At 53.5% G+C, this 21,179-nt stretch overlaps 1 non-coding gene across 1 annotated transcript; it reads left to right on the forward strand.

The window, feature by feature from the left end:
* The first annotated feature begins 8,873 nt into the window (after positions 1-8,873).
* Positions 8,874-8,945, forward strand: TRNAT-CGU (transfer RNA threonine (anticodon CGU)). The gene has a single exon. It is a non-coding gene; the product is annotated as a tRNA-Thr (tRNA).
* The last annotated feature ends 12,234 nt before the right edge of the window (positions 8,946-21,179 follow it).

The following is a 21,179-nucleotide window of genomic DNA, read 5'->3' on the forward strand; positions in this document are numbered from 1 at the left end:
GTTCCATAGCTTGGGGCCACGCCTGCAGAGGGCCCTCTTCCCACTGTGCACCCTGGTCCCAGTTCTGCCTTTCTGACCCAGATGCCAGACGTGGGATCAGGACCCACCCTAACTCAGTACGACCTCGTCTCACCTTGACTATATCTGCAAGCACCGCATTTTCATATATGGCTACGTGCAAGGCACTGCGGCTCAGGACTTCAGCGCTGCTTGTTGGGGGGCGCAACTCAACCAAAGTTCGCTGCCCTGGAGAGCGGTGACGCGCGCACTGCTGTGTGCCTACAGGGTGTGCCCCCTGCGCAGGTGTGCGCTCGCTCACCAGCCTTGGAGAAATGCCCTGACGGTAGCAGGCGGCATCCCCCCGGCCCCCAGAGGTCACAGTTCTGCAAAGGGTTTCATTGTCAGATCCCACCAGCTCACTGGGCCCGCAAATTTAGGGACATCGAGAGTCATCGGTGACCACCTGGGTCAGAGTCTCCTGCATGGGTCAAAAATACAGGGTCCAGCAGCAGTAACGCCTGCTTGAGTGTGGTTGGTAGGGTAATAATATGAGTGTAATAATTAATAGTTTTAATTTGAATATTTCACCTAAAATGTCATATGGTATACTTGAGTGTGATATTGTTATGTGACAGAATTACATGCATATGATTTTTATAATAAAAGATTTTGTAATAAAAAAGGTGTGGCATTTGTGCCGGACCCTGTGTAAGGACACGAAATCACTCAACCAACTAAATCTGCTGAGCAGCACTGTGTGCCAAGCTGTGCCCAGCACTGGGAACGGGTACAGAAGAGACAGCAGAAGCTTCCGGAAGAGGTGTGAGCCAAGGGAAAAGTCCAGAGGGCTCTGGGAGCTCGGGGCACGGGGATGGAGGCCATCTGGGGGTCAGGGACAGCTTCCCCAAGGAAGGGTGTTCAGCAGAGCCCGGAAGGACTGTGGGATTCAGGAACTGCACATGGGGAGGCTCGCAGAGGGCACAGCCCTCTCAGTACTCTGGCTGGGAGGAGGGACTGGTGAGGCATCACGGAGCCTGGTGGGCTAAGGGTGGGCCTTCTTCATCCATGAAGCAAATGTTTCACCAGCACCTAATAGACACCCAGTGCGGGGCTAGGTGCTGGGCTCGTGACTGTGAGCAAAGCATACCCAGTCCCCACAGTCATGACAGGGAGCTTCTAGAATGCCGGACGGGAGATTCTCAACCCTGGCCGCACATCCGAATCACCTGGGGGCTTTTAAACCGCACACACACAGGTATACCTCGGAGCCGTTGCAGGCTTGGTTCCAGACTCTGGCAGTTCAGCCAGTGGCATCTTTTGGGTGGTGGAGGGTCATGCCTTCAACTTGTAAGAACACAACGCCTGTGAAGCACAAAGGGCGAAGCGCAATAAGACGAGGTGTGCCTGTGTGTCTGGGGCCCGGCCCAGGCATCTGAATTCGGATGGTAGGGTGGGGCTGGACACTGGGTGGTTTTTTGGGTTTTTTTCAAAGGCCCCCAGGTGATTCCAGCATGTAGCCGGGGTGAGCAGCACCTGTGCACAATCACTTCTGAAACCATTTGAGGAATCAGGGGAGACTCAACTGAGGACTGCAGGAGGAGAGAGAGGTGGCCAGGTGAGGGAGGTTGGGGAGGACACGGGAGCTGGAGCAGAAGATGCAAGGCCTTACAGAGAGCGGGACGCAGTGACTGCTGCGGGGCAGCTGCCAGCTCGGAGCGGAGTTTCAGAGAGCAGCAGAGGGCCCGGGCAGGTTGCTGAGAGACCAAGGGAGAGACGAAGGCAGCCTGGACTCAGGTGAGACCTGCTTTGTTGTTGTTTATTCTTCTCTGAGACGAGGAGTCAGAATCACTAGGCTTTGGTGGTCACTTGGGCCAGGGAGCCAGGCGTCCCACAGCCCACCCCAGGAGGGTCTGTCTCAGCCAACTAGAAATGGCTCCAGAAAGTGACTAGACCACGGCCAGGAGTGGAAAAAGCTCGTCCTGCAGCTTCTCCTTTCAGGCCTCGGGGGCAGTGGGAGCAGCACCACTAGCCCTGGTCGGGTCCAGGAACTGTGGTCAGCAGAGGTTTTACCTTGGTCAGCAGGAGGTGCTCAGTGAGGGTCTCGGTAGGTTCCCTTCTAGTCCGTCCACCTGGATGTCTGTGCTCTGATTTTCGAGCCCTGGGCCAGTGGAACTGGCACCAGGCCTCCCCCTCTGAGCGCCTCTGCCCTGCTCAGCCTGCAGGAGGCCACAACAAGGCAGGTCACATCAGCGTACCGACTCCGGGCTCGCCGAGGGCCGGACAGTGTTCTACGTACTTGCCGTGTGTGGTGTCATTTAATCCTCACAACATCCATGAGGTGGGTGGTGGGAGCATCCCCATTTCATAGATGAGGACACTCAGCCACCACAGGCTGAATCCTAACCAGCCACAAGTCAGCCAGGATTCACATGCAGGCGCCTGGTGTGGGGAAGAATCAGGGCAGGGCTCAACTGACTCACCCAAGCAGTGGGGTGCTCAGGGTACAGAGAGGTCCCTAAGGGCTGGGAGACTTTGGGGTGAAGGCAGCCGTGTGCTGAGCCCAGGAGCCTGGGTCAGCTCTCTGGGAGCAGAGGGGCTGGAGAGGGCCTGGCAGGGGGCTCAGAGGGAGCAATGGTGCAGAAGCAGGAACGCATGCACCCTGTTTGCACAATGAGGAGAAGGAGCAGAGGCCCGGGAAGGATGGTGGTTCCACAGTGGGTCAGCCTAGAGGGCTGGGCTGCACTCTAAGGTGGGCTAAGGGGTCAATAGTGCCCAAGCTCCCGGGCAAGGTTATGGGCACTAGGGCCCAGGAAGTCTGGAGCCAGCTTCAAGCCAGTCCTTCCTGGAACTAACCAGGCAGCTGGGTTGGGGCTGCAGGGAGTTCCCCCTCCCACCCCCATGTCCTGCTATCCCTGGTTTGGCCCTGGCTCTCACTTTGGGCTCCAGGACACTGGTGTGGCCTCTGGGTTTTAAAAAACTGCAGATGCCTTCTGAAAGGCCTAAACCCAGAGAGCTAAGGTGCTGAAGTCTGAGACTACTTTCTATGGCCTGTTTGATGGATGGCCTGTGGACCCCTCACCCCTGCGTTCTGGCCCAGCTGGCCCCCTCTGCTCCCACTCGGCTTTGCCAGTTTATCCAGTCCGGCAGGCTGCCCCACACCAAAGGCTGAGCTCTGCTGGTCTCTGGCAGCGTCTGGACGGCCCCTCCGTGTGTTCGGCCTGCAGGTGTGGAATGTGGGTGTTGTGAATGTCCATTCTGGGGGCTGTCAGGGCCAGAAGACCTGTCCTGCTAGAGAGCCCTTAAGAGGAGCCTGTTTCTCTGAGGTGGGGGTGAAGACGAAGGAGACCCACCTCATCCTCTGTAGGATCCAGCCCCAGGGCTGAGTGTCAGTTGGTGCCCACACTCAAAGTCACAGTCAATGAATGACAGCTGTGGGGGGGAGTGTCCAAAGGTGGCCACCACTGACTCTCTCCCTATGTGCAGGCCACGGCCTACTGAGGTGGCGTTTACTTCCCCTCCCCTGGAATTTTGCTGGCCCTGTGACTTTCCATCAATAGATGCAAACACATCAGCTGGGGCAGAAGTGACATTCTGGGATTTCTCAAATCTGACCTTAAGTGGCCTGAAGGAAGCTCTGCTTCCTTCCTCTTGAAATGCACCTTCAGGGAAGCGCCAGCAGCCACGTGGAGAACTGAGGTCCTGAGCCAACAGCCCCATCTAGGCTCCCAGCTAGTGTCAGCCATGTCAGTGAGGCCCTGTCAGGCTTCCCAATGCCCCGGCCAACACCAGATGGAGCGGAATTGCCTGGTTAACCCAGAGAGCCCTGAAAAACAGTAAGTTCTTATTTTAAGCCTCCATGTTTTAAGATAGTTGGCTACATAGCAATAGATGCATGAAACACCAGGTCTTTAGCAGTTTCTTCTCCCCCCCCCCCCAAAAAATTCATCTTTCTCATAAAGGGATCTGGCCAAGCAGGACTCACCTTGGGGAGTGACTTGGTTCGTAAGTCCTCTGACCTTGACCCAGTAGACGTCCAACTGTCCAGGAGCCCCACGGTGAACACTGACTGTCCACGGCAGCAGGGTCAGGCTCAGGGCCTGCAGCTGCTTAGTGGTGCTGCTCCCAGAGCCTCCTGTCTTGTTGTGGGGCCTCTGAGGAGCCTGGTTTCATTTAGCTCATGACCCACCTGTGAGCGCTGCCCAGCCCTTTAAGTTGCATGGCCACCTGTAAGCACTTTGTTAGGAGGGAGCACCAACTAGTGGAGCAGTCGGGACAAGGTAACTGATAAACACTCAGGAAGGGACAGAAGAGAAAAACCGGACTGCACTGACCCTAACTATGAAAAGCAAGCTTAATTTAAATGTCAACAGATGTGGCCATATGCTATTCCAAGACGGTTTCAAGCTGTGTTTACTTTTTTCTCCTATTAACACAGCCTTAATCTAGAAGCTTTTGTGGCAAAGAGACCGTGAAACTTGACCAAAGGGACAAGTGTCAAGTTGCTACTACACCCGAGGAATAAGGGTCAAGCCAGCATTTCACTCCCCTGCTAACTTTAGCAGTGAATAATGAAGAAAGTTCAATGTTTAACTAATGCAGGGCTGTGGCTTACAAACCTAGAACCAAAAGGTGCGTTAGCTCTATGTAACCTATGTCTATGAACTATTACTGCTATGTAACAAACCACCCACAAAGTGCAGTGGCTTGCAACAAGAACAATTTATTATTTTCACAATTTTGTGGCAGTTCCTGTGCTGGGTACTCACGGAGCTGCACTCAGCTGAAGGGCAGCTGGGCAGGAAGGGCCAAGGCGGCCACACGTACGTGTCTGCCAGGTGGTGCTGGCTTTCAGCTGGGAAACCCCTCATGGCTTCTCGTCCTCCAGTAGCTAGACTGTCTTCCTCACACAGTGGCCTCAGGACAGGGTGCTAACACAGTGGAGGCAGAGGCCATAAGGTCTCTCGAGACCTAAGCCTCAGAATCTAGACACTATCACTTTGACCACATTCTACTGGGCAAGGCAGGCCAGATGGCCAGCCATATCCAAAGAGGAGAGAAATAGGCTCCACCTTTAGATGGGAAAAGCAGCAAAGAATTTGTGACTGCATTTAATCGACACCTCCAGAATGTCCTATCCTTCTTGATTTTCCTCCCTAGTACTTACCACTCTCTGATATGCTATATGTTTTGATTAGTTATTCAAAAATGGAAGCCCATGAGGGCAAGGAGGGGTTCATGCTCCTTAGCCGCTGCTACAGCCCCAGCACCGAGAACAGGGTCTGGCGAGTAGAAGGTGCTCGACGGGGGTTTGTCGAAGGAAGGAACGGCTGTGTACTCTTACCACCTCCCCACATGAGGGTGTGCATGGCCTGATTCTTGCCCACTGGGAGCTCTGTGCTCCGGAACCAGAGCGTCTTTGTCAATGCAAAAGCACTCTATTGAAAAGGGTACACACACATTTAGAAAACCGAAGTTAGACCACGCACTTACGGCTGCTTACTCCTGCAAGTAAGGACAAAACCAGGCGCCTGGGCCTACCCAGCTGAGAAGTAGGCATGCACAGACCCTCAGGGACCCCCATCAGGGAGCAACCCAAGTGCAGCTCAGGGGTGGCCGTGACTCATAGCAGGTGGGTCAGAAAGCAAAGAATTCAAGAATTATCTATGGTTTTTTAGTGTTTTGGGGGGTATTTTGATAAAAATTGACTTTATTTTTTAGAGCAGGTTTAGGTCCATAGCGAAATTGAGAGTACAGAGAGTCCCCGTATTACCCTGCCCCCACCACGCACAGCTTCCCCCCTCTCTGCATCCTGCTCCCGAGCTGCACACCTGTCACAGCGGAGGAAGCGATCCACCTGAGGGACATGGGAAGTGCTCCCCCTACAACAGTGAGTGAGAGCAATCAGGACGCCCTGGAATGTACAGATGGGAAAACAAGTCTGGCTCTCCTGCGATTAAAAAAACAAAACAAAACATTATGTGTCCCTGAAAAGGAAAAAATATTGCCAATGAAATGAACGACTCCATCACCTGTGATCAGTTGTTGCCTTGATTTCTAATTTAAAATGTGGGAAGACCACGCCCCTCAAAACGAATGAACTAGTGTGTTTTATACACGCAGGAAGGCAGGCTGCACTGTCTGGCGGTGCGATCACACGTCCTTCCAACCCTCCGATTTAAAAGTGGTTTTTAAAAACTTCCCTGTTTCTTGAACAAATGGTGTTGGTTGGGAAAACGGGATATTCACATACAGAAAGGATGGAATTGGATGCTTACTTACACCGTATATAGAAATTACCTCAAAATAAAGGCCTAAACATAAGACCTGAATGGATGTCTCTTACGAGGAAAAAATAGTGGGAAAATTTCATGACACTGGATTTGGCCGTGGTTTCTTGGATATGATACCAAAAGCACAGGCAACAAAAGCAAAAATAGACAAAGGAGACTACACCAACTTAATACTTTTGCAGAGGAAAGGAAGCAATCAACAGGGTGAAAAAATTCAACCTATAGAATGGGAGAAAACGCTTGCAAACCATATATCTCATAAGTGACTAACATCCAGGACATATAAAGAACCCCCACAACCCCAAAATGAAAAAAACAATCTAGATTAAAAAAAAATTGGCAAGGGACTTGAATAGACTTCTCCAAAGAAGATTTCCAAATGGCCAACAAGCTATGAAAAGATGCTCTCCATCACTAACTAGGGAGATGCAAACCCAAGCACAACGGGACACTACCCTGTACCCCGCAGAATTGCCATAAAACAACAGCTACAGCGAAAACAAGCCCTGGCCTGAATGTGGAGAAACTGGGACCTTGTGCACTGTTGGCGGGAATGTGAATTGGAGCAGCCGCTGTGGAAAGCAGTGTGGAGGTTCTTCAAAAAATTGTAAGTACAACTACCATATGATCCAACGATCCCTCTTTTGGGTGCATATCCAGAAGAATTGAAGACAGGATCTCAGGATGTCTGCACACACATGTTCCTTGCAGCATTACTCACGGGAGCCAAGGAGCGGAAGTGAACGGGACGCCCAGGGTGGGATGCGTGGACAAAGAAGCATGCAGTGGAACGTCACTGGGCCTTAAAAAGGAAATCATGTCATGTGACCACCTGGGGCAACCTTGAAGACATTATGCTCAGTGGCATTATGCCAGTCACAAAAAGGCAAATTCTGTGTGATTCCACTTCTATGGGGTACTCTGAGGAGTCAAACTCCTAAAAACAGAAAGTAGATGGGGGGTGGGCCAGGGGCTGGATGTAGAGGGGAGCCGGGAGCTGCTGTCAGTGGGTATCAAGTTTCAGTTTTGCAAGATGGAAAGTTCCAGAGCTCTGTGGCACTGCAATGTGCATAGAGGTAACACTACTATGCTGTACATTTAAAAATGGTTAAGATGGTAAATTTTCTGTTATGTGTTTTTTACCGCACTCAAAAATAGCTTTCCTGAGTTTTCCCAAAGCACCACAATCTATACTTTTTAAAAAGTTCTGCAAATAAGGATGAATGGCTGTGGCAGTGGCAGGGTGGGCAGTGGCCCAACTGGTCTGGTTTGTGTCCCCTCCCTGGCTGCAGTGTCCCGGAGGCGGGGCCCAGAGGGAGGTTGGCAGCTGGCCCCGCCCACCCTGAGAGGAGGGCTCTTCCTCCCCGACCCACTTGCGCGCACCTCTGTTAGAACTGATGCTGTGGCCAGGGGTCAAACCAGGACAGGGGGACCTAATTTCCTTTACCTTGCTAATTTAAAGAAAATCTACACAATTCTACAGTATCATAATAAGCATTTATATTTTGACTGTTTCAGTGTTTTGCCTCTTTTATAGAACTAAAACATTACCAATGAAGTCCCCTACCCAGTCTCCTTTATGTGCTTGTCACTTACTCCCTCCTTTGTTTTTCCCTTTACTTTAATAAGTGCTGTGTATTGTCCTACATCCTGCTTTTTAAAATGACCTGTGCTTTTGTGCTCTGTGCTGATCATCATTCCTTTGAATCTAGACCATTCCTTTTAATGGTGACCTACGGTTCCAAGGTGTGGACAGACCCTGGTTCTTCCATTCAGGTCGCCTCTCGTTCACTCCCCCTGGCGCTGTCGTCAGGAGCACCTCGGAGGGGTCTCCTCGTGCGCCCACCTGGGATCCTCCTGGGCAAAGCCATCTTGTCTAAGAGGGTATTTATTCGGGGTCTCGTGCACAAGGCCAGTGCCAGGGGTTGAAGGGCAAGGCAAAGCGAAAGCAGCCCGGGGAGGGCCGCTCCTGCGTGCGGGGTCAGTGAGGAAGGGTCACCTTCCCTGACCCCTGCGGCCTGGCCCCCATCCCTCCCTCCCGAGTCCCTGCACCCTTCTCCGAGGACCATACCCATTCATGCTCGCACCCTCCTTCTTGTCCCCTTGGCTCCCCATCTACTTGGCCTTAGCTTGCACTGCTCGCGTAACCTGCGGACTGGGTGGAAATGACCCGGCCAAGGTCACACAGCGGCTCACGGAGCTGACAGAGACACCAGTGCGGACAGACGCTCGGACCCCGGCGGTCCGTGGTCGCCTCGGAAGCGCTGTGGTAACAGGCGCGGGTCTTGGGTTTTCACCACTTGGGCTCTCGGCCTCATCTCAGGCTCTCCGTGGACGCTGTGCCCCTAGGGGCGCTGGCGGCGGGGTGAGGCCCGCCTGGGCTCTCAAGCACTACGGGTTCGGACCCCACCACCAGCAGGATGTGGGGCCTGGCTTTGGCTTCAGAGGGAAGGAAAGGGGGTTCCCGACAGGCGGGTCTGGAGGGGCGGGTAGCCGGGGCGGGACCAGAGGCGGGGCATCACCCCGCTAGCGCCTGCGCCACCTCCCTTCCACTGAGAGTTTCGAGCACTTGCTCGGCTGTCAGGCGCGGTGGCCAAGTGGTAAGGCGTCGGTCTCGTAAACCGAAGATCGCGGGTTCGAACCCCGTCCGTGCCTGGTCCTTGAGGTTGGGGCTTGGCAGTGTGGCTGTGACGTCCTCCCGTGCGCTTTCCCCACCCAGTGCTACTTGGCTTTTTGTTTCTTGTTTTTTACTTTTCGGATTTTGTTCAGGCATCCTCCAGTCTCTCCCCTACCCAGGCTCCAGGGTCACACAGCACACTGTAGCTTCTCCCCGCAGCTCCGCTCCCCCAGCCGCACTGCATAAGGTGGACCTGCCTGGGATCCGTGCGTTACTGGTAGTGACACTGACGCCCCGAGGTGAACAGCTTGCATTAGGCACTGGGGTAGCCAGCGGGGCGGGGCGGGGGCGGGATCCGGTCCATACTCGTTTCGTAGGTCTTGTGGGTGGGAGGACTTCCTAGAAAGGGTGTTTGAGTTTCTGGAGATGTTTTGCGGTTTCTATTTGGTCCTAGAAAGGTGAGTTACCCACACCATGCTTGCTCCCTGCCTTTTCGTGTAGGTCAGGAAGCCAGCGACGTTTACATGGTGCGTGCTTATTCCTTTCCCAGCCCTTGTGAACGGAGGCTTTGAGTCTGGCTCCTAACCAGCTGTGGCGCTCCCCACATCATCTCTAGGATTAGCTGCCCGATTTAACATGACATTATGTTGCGTGCCTCCCATTCCTGATACACTCCAGTCTGTGTCTGTTCCCTTCTTCAATTGTGACACTTAGCACTGAAATACTGCTGCAGATGTAATCTCATTAAGGGAACTTAACCTCCCTCTTTCTGTATTCTATACTTCTGTTAATGTGACCAAAAGTCACATTACCTTTCTGGAGGCCCCGTTGTACAGGTCACCATAGGGAGCTTCAGGTGGACTGAAAGTCAGCAGAGTCTCTTTGGAACGGTGTCTAAGGTTATCAGAAGATAGGACGTGGGGCTCAAGCAGCAGGGAAATATATTGATTGTTTCCTTAAGGTTCCAATAAATGAAAGAGATGCTCTTGGCTTTTGAAGGGAATGCTGAGCTAGGGTGTCATTGTCATCATGGAATTGTCACCAAATGCAAATAAGGGCAGATTCCAAATATCCAGGGATAAGAAGGGGAAAGGTCCCGAACGATCGTTGGGTGTTGCCTTATATCCTATGCTTTAATTTGGGTTACTGATCCTCGGAACTCTGAGGCTGGACATTGGGTTTCTGGCAGTAGGTGGAGAGGAGAATTCCATTCCAGCAGATGAGGGTGGATGAGCCAGGCCAAAGTCAGTAAAAGAGGATCAAGGTACAGAAGAAGCCAGCATACAAATGCTGGGGGCAATATGGGCTCCCAAAGGTGAAGGGCCAGGGGTAGGGGTCACGTGTGGATCCCAGGCCCTGGTTGGTCAGATACAAGCACCATAGTGAACAGGGGAACAGAGAGGTCTTGTGATGACCTTGCAGGCCTTTGAGGATCAACACTCACCCTGGTGGGGCTGGAGGTAGTTTAGTGGCCTTCAAGGGTGAGGGCGGAGGCAGAAGGAGATGCCTCTGTTGAGTTACTTGCACAACCTCTGTTAAACCCCTTACATACTCTGGAGTTCAGCTTCCTCAGTTGCAAACTTCAAAAGTTGAAAAAGGTGTTTCCTAAGTGCCTTGTGGCCTGAAATTCTACGTTTCTACCTCAGACCCTGGGCCTTGGACAAGCAAAGGGACCTCTAGCTGCACCACCCATCTCGCTCATGGGTGCTGAGCTGACAAGTCACACAGCCCCTTTCACAGCGGGGCTTGGTCATTGCCACTTCACGATGGGATCTCTGTGACCCTGGCTCCCCGCCAGAGAGTTGCGGTCAGCGCTCCCTGATGGGCAGAACGAGAGCTGCAGAGGCCCTGCCCTCTGCCAGTTTCCCCTGGCTCAGGCTGGCCCCGCGGCTCCCCCCAGGGTCCAGGGCAGAACACAGGGCCTCTGGCACTGCAGCTGGAGAGCCACAGAGGCAAGCACGGCCATTGTGGGCAGCCAAAACCTCCAGGATATTTTTGAAAATATAAACTACTTTAGGTCAGGCCTCTTCCTTCCTGGGAGTGAATATTATTTAACTCAAAAGCAGAATTTGGCAAGTGCATACAATTTGCCTCCTACTGTCAGTTTCAGTCCAGTATTCCATCCTGGAGAAATACATTTTTAAGTCTTTTGTTTTACAATTACATCTATTCAAAAGCCACACAAATCAAGTGAATGTCTTAATTATAAGAACACCAACCAGGTCAGGGAACTTTGCCAGACACCCCAGAAGCCTCTTTCACTTGTGCCCCTCCCCAGCCACACTCCCCAGAGCCTGAATGAGCTGTGTTCCCTATTTTTATAGTAATCACTCCTCACATCCTTACTCATCACCTAATCGAGCATCTGCTCATCTTTATACCTATTGTTTAACTTTGCTCATTTTGAAAACCGATTCAGCTTTTTAATTTCAATCACTAGGATCCTCTTCCCTTTCATTTCCTTGCAGCATATCTGTGAGGAGCCTGGCCCATTCGACCTGTACAGTGTCCCGTAATCTAGACCTCGCTGCCTGCAAGCTCTTGGTGCGGCTCAGCCAGCTCCTCTGTCCTCGGCATGTCCTGCAAGTTAGCGGCTGGATCAGACACTGGAGCGGAGTCAGGTTCCATCCCTTTGAAAAGACTCGGGACTCGTCTCCCCTGAGAAACCTCTGATTCCTCCAGGTGATGATTCAGCTTCTGGTCTGGGTCCCCTCTATGTGTCTCCCATCACAGCTGGACAGCACTCGGGGCTGGGACAGTGTCGCACTCAGGTCTGTGTTTCCAGCACCTGGTGCAGAGACTCAGAGAGGTCCCTGCTTGAAAGCTTGAGGAAGTCTTCTCATCTGGGCTCGGGAGATTGAATAGGATTTGCGTACTTCTGCCTTCCTTCAATCATCTTTTTTTAAGAGGTAGGGGTTTTTTTTTAAGATTTCATTTATCCATTTTTAGAGAAAGGGGAAGGGAGGGAGAAAGAGAAGGAGAGAGACAGTGATGAGCTGCCTCTCGCATGCCCCCAACAGTCAGGGCTCAGTCACCTTTGACGCTGAAATATCATGAGCTAGGTTACAGCTAAGCAGGCAAGGGTGCTTTGCTTTCTCCTTTGGACTTTCTGACGTTGCACATAAAATGGAATTTTGAATTAAGAAACAGATGCTCACTCTCTGTAAATAGTTTTATTAGCAAACCCTGAAGGTCCAAACCCATCCTTCCGGGCAAAAGTTACCAATTAGGAACAGAAATCATCTCACCCTCTCATTTCACAGCCACAGAAACAGGCAGTGGGAAGGAAGTGATTTGTTCAAGGTCATCCAGAAGCGCTACCTTTATCACACAGATTAAGCTCTTCCGCAGGACGAGCACAGAGCTGTTGGGAAAAGTCATCTTCATTATTACTGATGGCCCATCTCTTTGCCAGCCTGTGAGCTAAGAGCCACCTCACTTGTCCGACGTTCACGTGGATCGATAAGAGGTGCACACAGTGACCGAAGCCACCAGGCCTGACTGCAGTGCTCAGACTGTGGAGGCAGGGGAGGGACCAGGTTAGACTCCTCAGGAGACAGACGCCTAGTTTTCCCGGACCAAGTGCCCACTGGAAGCCTGTCAGAGAATGCCGAGTGGGATGGTGGGGACCGTGGCCCAGTGGGGCTTCCCAGGAGTGGCCCACCACCCTCCCAGCCTCACTCCTTAGGGCACGTTCAGAGGGCGCAGCCCAAGCAGAGAGTCTCACACCACCTGCCCCCTCCCCACCTCCCATCATGCAGGAAAACTGAACCCAGTTCTGCCTTAGCCTTGCTGAAATACTATTACACCTGGAGAGAACGGGCTTCTTTCTGGAGAATTTGCCTCTCTGAGGCTGCTTTACATGCAAGAGAAGTATCTTTTCAAGTAACCTAGATGGATAAAGGGACTCTCTTTGCTGGCTGAAATACGAAGGTCATCAACAAAGTCAGAAACTTCAAAAACTTCTCTTCCTGTATTTGTGAAATAGTCAAGCTGGGAGAAGTTGCAGAAAAATCACATACCAGTTTTGCCAATGATGAAAACAAAGGCCCAGAGGCACCGATAACTTATCAGAGGCTGCAGAGGGGCCAGGAACAGAAACAGGCTCCAAACCTTGATAAGACCAGCAATACCAGCAGCATGACCTTTCTGCAGTGAAGATGCCATTCCTGGCATGTCTTTCCCCCGAGCTCTGGGGCCTCCTCTTCTCTCCGAGCCACCTGGACCCAGAGACACAAAACCCATACAAGTTGCCACTTGGGCAAAACTGGCTGAGAAAATGAAGCCTGTGAATTCCACATACAAAATGCTCCAGGTTACTTGCCGCCCTTTCCTCCCTCTGGTCACCAGCATCCCTGTACCAGAGCTCTTTCTGACCGATAGCAGGAAGCTGAAAAGAACCCAGCACAACTGTGACTAGGGAAGTGGCATCTGGTAGGCTGGAGGGTCCCAAGGAGGAAGCAGAGTGGAAAGGGCACAGACCTTGGGTGAATCATTTCAAATCTCCAAGCCCGGGTTCCGAAGCAGTAAAACAGGTGTTCTCCTCCCTTCCATCCACGGCACTTTGCTGTGTTGCTCGAGATATAGCAGGTGTTCATTATGGGCACAGGATCAATACTGCACTGTGGTGTTGATATTTAATACCTTGAATGGTATGGGCACCGGAGGCCACTGTGAATGTTGAGCCTGCGCAGGATGTGGCCACCGTCTGAGAGGAAACTGGTGAAATCAACAGGTGTCGGGGGGAGAGCCTCTGTCTGTGGGGCTCAGGCCCCAGGGGGCTGTGGGGCAGCCAATCCCAACCAGTCACGGCACAGCTGGGCTCTCAGCAAATATTTACAGAGTGTGTGTTATGTGCCAGGTACGGGGATACAGGAGTGCACTTTGGAGACAAAATTCCTATCCCTGCGGAGCTTGCGTTTTGGGAGCTGGAGGCAGAGACCAGTGGCAGGGAGACAGGTATATTCTAATGAGTAAAATATGTGGCATATTAGAGGGGACAAGGGCTATGGAAGGGAGAAAAATCTGAGTTGGGGAATAAGACATGATGGGGCAGGCAGGGAAAGCCTAGGGAAGAATCTAGAATAAGGGGAGCCAGAGAACAAGGTCTGTGTCTCCAGCTCTATGGGATTTTGTCCCCAAGGCCACGCTGATCCCTCCCAGCCACAGAGACGGAGGTGTGCGACACTCTGGCACGGTGGCTGGGACAGGAAGATCGTCCATGTCGCCCCACACCCCCACCAGGGGCTCTGAAACCCACTTGCTAAGGAGTCCAACTCCTGGGGGGTTTGTGAGGGGCACACAGGACAGAAGCCACGGAGCCATTGGGAGAGGTGTGCCTCTCCTCGCTCTGTGGGAGGGGCAAGCGCGGCCTGAGTGAGAGGGCTGGGAAGGGCACTAGACCGGGAGGAGTGGGGTGAGGAGGGCTGGTGGCGGGTCTGCACCTAACTATATACTAGCTAAGTGATGCTGGCAAGTAATTTCACCTGTAAAACATGGGTAACACCGGTACCTACATCCAGGGTCCGTGTGAGAGTGTAAGGAGAAGCTCTTAGAAATAGTCTGGGCACCTAGAAATCTCTCCCTGAGAGCCATCGTCATCAGGGCATGTTCCCTACGGGGGCATTTTTCAAATTTTGGGAAGCAACCCTTCGGTGGGTCACGAAGTAAATTAACAGCTTGCGAGAAGCATTTTTCAATGGAACAGAATAGGGTAGCGTAAACGTACCCACGTGCATATGTGTTTACGTGGACACGTGTGCATACATGTATAGATGTTCCTGCCATGGGCCACCACCGGCAGTTAGAAAGCCACTGTTCTAAAGCAGCGTTTCTCTGAAGGTGGTCACGAGGAGCGTTTTTCTAACTTCAGTAACGTGCGTGAGACTGTTGCCATTTTACCACATTAGATTTACTAAATACTTGCGTTATTTACTAAATGCTTGCCTTTGAGTTGGCTTACTTTAACCACGTTAGCCACACCGTAACAATAATCATGCAATTTATATTTAAAAATATAATACAGCCCTGGCTGGTGTGGCTCGGTGGATTGAGCACTGGCCTGTGAACTGAAAGGTCATCAGTGTGATTCCCAGTCAGGCCACGCACCTGGGTTGAGGGCCAGGTCCCCAGTGGGGATGTGTGAGAGGCAACTGATTAATATTTCACACACTGATGTTTCTCTCCCTCTCTTTCTCCCTCCCTTCCCCTTGCTCTATACATAAGTAAAACCTTTAAATATGTGTGTGTGTGTGTGTGTGTATATATTTATAGTTTTACACCGCACATTAGGAAACACTGGCGGTAAGAAGCAGGATTGTGAAAGCCGTTTCTCAAAGGAAAGCTGGGGCCCAGTAGCGCTGTGCGACAGGAATGAGTCCCAAACCCTCAGGCGCCCTTTCTGCCCCCAGAGATAGGCCCAGTCCCACTGCCTGGCTTTCTGAGTTCTTGTAATTGACCTTTCCACCGTGGTCACCTAAAGAAGCAAGGTACAGGCCCCGTCTGCTTGTGGACTGGCTGGGGAGCTTTCTTGGGATGCGAGCCCTAGAGGAGGTGGCCTGGGGGCTGTGTGCTGCCGTTGCACCAAGTTTGCAGAATTTCCTTTCTTGTCCAGTTTTGATTCCATTGATGGGATTAGGTGCCCCCACGGCCATGCCCTTTGATGTGGTCAGGGGGTAGGCAGCAGGGAGCTTTCAAGCTCAGGGAGCAAATCTTAATCTTCTGCAGGCTTCTCTGGGATCAAGCGCTGGGGTGAACCCATTACATCCCTGCCCTTTCATCCCCCCAGGACACCCGCTCCTCCAGGCTCCTCAAGTCTCAGAGATCCAAAGGGTTTGTCAGATTTAGAGAGAGCAATGAAAAGGGAAGAGAAAGCAGAGCTCAGACCCCAGGCCCCCTCCAGCACCGGCAGCATCACCAGCAATGTCAGGGCATCTTCTTCTTTCTTCCTTTCTAATCCTGGGCTCCCACAAAATGGGGATTACAGGGGCTTGGGGCCAGCGGCCCGCCCTGTCCCGGCACTGAGCACCTGTGCCCTCCCTCCCTCCCTGAGCCACTCTGTGCTGGGAGCACCTGATCCTACACATCTCTCTTGTCCTGCCCTCAAAGCTCCATGTTGGGGGGGGGGGCAGCTGGCAAATTAAGCAGAGAAACCACTCAGCCTCAGAGCAGTTAGGTTAGGAGGCATGATCTGGATTGGTGAGGCCAGAAACATAGCACTATGTCAGGCCACAAGCAGGTACATCTCCTCGTTTTCTTTAACTTAAATCTAACTCAAGGGCTCTATCTGAAGGGAGTGGGGAGCTCATTCTGTCTTTCAGGCTTCCCTTTCACTTCCTCTTTCATGGTCCTTGGAGTCCCGGCCGTCCTGAGGATGGGGGTGGTGGCAGAGGCCTCCGGCTGCTCCAGACGAGTCTCAGATGAGGCAGGCAGTTACTCAGGGGCTACGAACTGGTCTCCAGGGGGCACGGCCCCAGGTCCTCAAGAAAGGGAGTTCCACTCACCTCCAACCCCTCTCTAATCTTGGGAAACCGCCCCTCCCTCCAAGCTTCTCTGTACCACCTTTCTTCCCCAGGGTCCCGCTAAAGGAGCTCAGGTTTTCTTTTAGAAAGCACAACCAGGAAGAGAGGTTGTCTGCAGGTGAATGGAAAACACAAACTTAACATCTTAAGAAAGCATGCTACTAGGTACTATGCTTTGCGTTTTACATTTATCTCGTTGGTTTGCCACCAAAGCCCTGCTGAAGGGCCTGACCAGCTCTGGGTTCCAGATGGGGAGGTTGAGGCTAGCTAGCTGCTAGAGCGCGCCCCTGGGGCGGGACATGGCCCAGGAGCGGAGCCGCCGGCAGGGGGCTCTCAGCTCTGGCCTTCGAGGGAGGAAGCACTGGCAGTGGCTGGGACCGGTCAGAGGAGGAAAGGGGAAAATTACTGGATATCGGGGGCGGGAAGGGCTGCATGACTGGGTGGAAGGCACTGAAGACTGCTGAGTCCGGACTCGATCCCGGGGGCGGTTAGAGCAGCCGGGGAGTAGGTGCCAAGGCCACGCCAAACCCCCGCCCGGGTGTCCTCCACTGTGCCGCAGGCTGTAGCTGGATGCGGGCGCGGGCGCGGGCGCCGCAGGCTGGTGCGGGCGCCGCAGGCAGGAGCGGGTGGCGCCACCGAGGGGCGGGCGGAGGGCGGGCCGGGGCGGGGCGCAGTCCTTTTGACTCCTAGAGGCGGTGCAGGCGGGCGCTGGCCGCAACTGTCCTTTGGGAGCCGCCGGGCGCAGAGCCTTCTTGATGTGTCACCAACACGTGGAGCCAGCTCCGGCAGATCAAGAGAACGGGCAGAACTCACCCAACTTTCGAGGGGTCTCAGCACCTCGCTCCTCTCGCTGCTGCGCCGGGCTGCTGCTTCTTAGGGCAGGGGTGGTGACGGCCCCTAGGTCTCAGGCAGGTTGAGCGGGGAGCTTGCCCGGCGCGCGCGTGTGCGGGGCGTCCTGGACGTAGGGGCACAGGGCCCGGCTTGCAGCGACTTCTCTGACCCCCGGGGGCGGTGCGGCCCAGCTCTTCCCCGGCCCTGCGCCCCGCGGATCTGAGCGCAGGTAACTGAGGCGGTTTGGAACTGGGCCTCGCGGTTGGTCGCGGCTTGGGATCTTGGCGAAGTTTCTGGTGTAACTCTGGCGTTCGGCTTGGCGTGGGGAAAACCTAGGTCTCTACACCTCTAGCCCGGTCCTCTTGGCCTGCGCCAGGGTGGCTGGGGGTGGCCTGGAAGCTGCCGCATGCTGAGCGTCGTGTAACCCTTCCAGGGTTGGTTTCGGAGCCCTGCGGGCTGAGATCGGGTGGGGCGGGTGCCGTCTTTGGGGGACGCTGCGCGGAGGAAACCCGGAGCCTCGGCCGAGCAGCGCGCGGAAAGCGGACGGCCGGCCCCAACCCGAAGGAGACCATCCTGCGCCTCCGCACTCCGAACTCTGAGACGGGCGGGAGCTGAGGGCTGGGTCTTTGTGGGCGAGATGAGAGTGTCAGATCAACTGGCCTACAAAGTCCCAGTCCTCGGTTCCCGGGACCAGCGGCAGCGCCGAACTCCTGGCCCGCATGAGCTGAGCGCCCAGGCGGGGACAAGGACCCTGGCCAGGCTGCCACCTCCCGGGTCCACGCTCTAGGAGAGGAGGTGGCAAGGCGCGCTCACTGCGAGCTCGGTGCAGAGATTCACGGGATCCCTGTGCTTCCCAGGACCAAAGGGAATGCGCTCGGAAATTTGTGTCCGTGACTATGTGCGGTCTGTGCCCTTCGAGTGGAGGGAGATTCCCCGCTGGGGCAGAGCAAGAGCGAGGGCAGCCAAGCCCGTTCGCCGAGCAGGGCCCACCCTGCCGCGCATTCCAGGGCGGCAACCTTGAGCTTGGTGGTAAGGAGGGCCTCCCAATTTCTAAGAGTTGCTCCTGGAGAGATGGGATGGGATGCGGAGGTTTAGCCCCTGTGGACCAGGAAGCCCCTGTCCCTCTCTGCGATTTCCTCCCCCCCCCCCGCACCGCCCACAATTTTTTTAAAAAAGATGCATCTTTATGGGTATGTTCCTAACGGCTGGTCTTTTATTCCCTGGCATATACCACATAATGCTGACCCGCCCTAAATCCTCTTCAAGGTTTATGCTGAGATTCCTTCTCAAACCCTCTGTGGGTAACTTTGCTTTTATACCTTCTCCTCCAAAGAAAGCCCCCACCAACCCCCGAAACCTCGGGTGTGCTTGGTGTTGGGGCTTTTATTTATTTTGCATTGTGTTTTGGCTGTCTTGGCAGTGGGGGCCTTAGGAAAACATTTGGGAACATTCAGTGAGGTGACCTGAACTGAATGAGGGCACGTTGACAAAACAGCCCACCCCGGTTTCCCCTCTTCCTGGCATTGGAAAACAGGAGGAGTGAGAGGGAAAACTAGCCTACCCAGCCTGGCCCACCTCTCTCAAAGCTGCGCAAGGACCCATTCTGGAGGGCTTTTCCCCAGGCTTCCCTGACTTGTGTGGGCTAGTGTAGAGGGCAGCTTGCAGGAGCCCTTTGCCGCCTCTGTCCCCATGTGGGCAGCCACGTGGGGGCTTGAACCGAGGGGGGGAGCCACATGGTCTGTGGGGTCACTGAAGCAGGGCTTGGCATGTGAGCAGGGGAAGAGGGTACAACCCTCTCCGCTGCTGTCGGGCCACGTGTCTCCCGTGTGAGCTTCATCCTCTAGTCAGAAGAACATGCAGACGCCATGATTATAGGAGCGAAGACTTTCTTTGGCCACGTACCTAAGTGTGCGTGTATTTTGACCAGTTCTCAGTTTGAAGGCAAAATCGTCCAACAGTGGACTGGGGGGGAGCTTCAAAGTGGAGGCCTTGCCCTAATTAAGAAAAATGCTCTCTTGGGAGTACTGAATCCGTTTGGGAAAACGAAGTTCTCTCTTTGAGCCCATGCCTTTCCCAGCCCCTGGATCAATATCTTAAAGTAAATGAAGTGGAAATCTCCAGAATATCCCGTGGTCATGAGACACCCGCAGGACTGGGCCGGAGCAATGAGATGCAGAAAAGCAGGCAGAGGTGGCTGCTTCGCAGATACCTTTGAGGGGACAGGTGTGGGGATGAGGGACATAAATCTCTGGAAAGAAGGCATAAGGAGGCTGGCAGAGCCCCTGGCCTGGTCCAGGCGGCAGGCAACTTCCGTGGAGGCTGTGCCCCTGTCCTCTGGGGCTGACCGGGGCTTTAGGGATTTTTAGGAAATGGCTTGGTACTTCATTTCTGTGGGGTGAGTGATTACTTTTTTCCTTCTTGGGACTTTTCCTTTGCAAAATGTGATTGAATCAGCTACACAGCAGGCTGGCTTGGCCTCCAGCAGCTGATTTGTTCTTTGACTTAAGCCGTTGCATTTAGGAATTGTGTTTTAGTTGAGAGCCTTTTGATTTTGCTGTCCCTTTTGAATTCTCATAGTTTCCTGGAGCAGATGCCTCCTTCCTTCCCCTACCCCCACCCCGACCCATTCCTCTAAGTGGGGCACCTCTAGGTCCTGTGAAGTCAAACTTGTTTGCCCTGGAGCCAGCTTCAGGAAGCAGCTAAATGCAAGGTGGGAAGCTGGTGGGTGGGCAGGATTTTAGCCAGACCCTCCGGGAGACCCACGGGGGACTCCTGAAATCCAGCGGGACTCCCAGTCCTGCCTACTTGCATTCCCTCAACTCTTAAGTAAATTGCAACCTGGTGAATAATTAACCTTACCCTTGTGGTTATGTGTTTTGTTTTGTTTTGTTTTAAAGAAAAATAAAATCTCAACCTATGAAAGATTAGAGATCGATTTTTGTCTAGGAGGATTGGATTGACAAAGGAGGTATGGGGAGAAGCCAACCCTCTCATCTCCACCCCTAAGTCTTAGTAACTCCAGAAATTCTGATATTAAAAAATCCCTCCAGTTTCGTTGGTGGCCCTTGGGGGTGGTGGGAAAGAGGGGGTGCTCTGAGCCAAGTCCCCAGATCTCCCTCAACGCCTCTTTGCCCAAAGCCAAGCTGTCTGAACCCTCTGCAACAGTCAGGATTCGATTCTGTCCCTCGGTTGGTGTAGCGACAGCTTGGCCCTCATTCCTGCGCGGAGCTGATTCAGCTGCCAGGCCAGTTTGCTGCTCTCTGCGCGGGATGGTAAATATTTGGCCTGTCTCAGTTCTTTTACACAAAAGAACAGTGCTCCTAACTGGTGACAAGTCTATGAAAGGGCTGTCAGAAGCAAGGGTTCAGTTTGTGTTCTGTGAAGGGTTTTTCGAGAAGCAGCCCAGGGTGAGGGCCGTGAAGGCGGAGTTTGGGTCCAGATATGCTGGAGGTGGGAGTCCTAACTGCCCCTTGCCAGCTGGGTGGCCTTTGACAAGTAACTTCTCTGTGCCCATTTCTTCCCTGGCGAATGAGGGTGATGATACCTACCTGGTAAGCTTGTGGTGAGGCTTATATGAAAAATGTAGGCACAGTGCCTGGCACCCAACAGTACACCTTTGACTGGTAGCCCTCTGCTCATCAGCTGTCTTATTTAGAGTCTGCCCGTGTATACGTGCTGGTTGACAAGGGTACAGAGTGATTGAGACCTCCGGCTTGTGAGTCTCTATTGCTTGCTAGCGTGTGGCCGTGGGCAAGGTACCTCACCCACTGGCAACAGCAGCTCTGTAAGTGTAAGTCTGGGATAACACCCGGAACCCCTTCCCCCTGTCTGAGTCCCAGTCCTCTCAGTTTTTATTGTCCAGCAACCACGTGCCAGGGGCTGGGCCAAGCTGGGGTTCCAACCCGGGTAAGGCAGGCATGG

Source organism: Desmodus rotundus, chromosome 9 (assembly GCF_022682495.2).
Source record: "Desmodus rotundus isolate HL8 chromosome 9, HLdesRot8A.1, whole genome shotgun sequence".
In the NCBI taxonomy this organism is placed as follows: domain Eukaryota; kingdom Metazoa; phylum Chordata; class Mammalia; order Chiroptera; family Phyllostomidae; genus Desmodus; species Desmodus rotundus.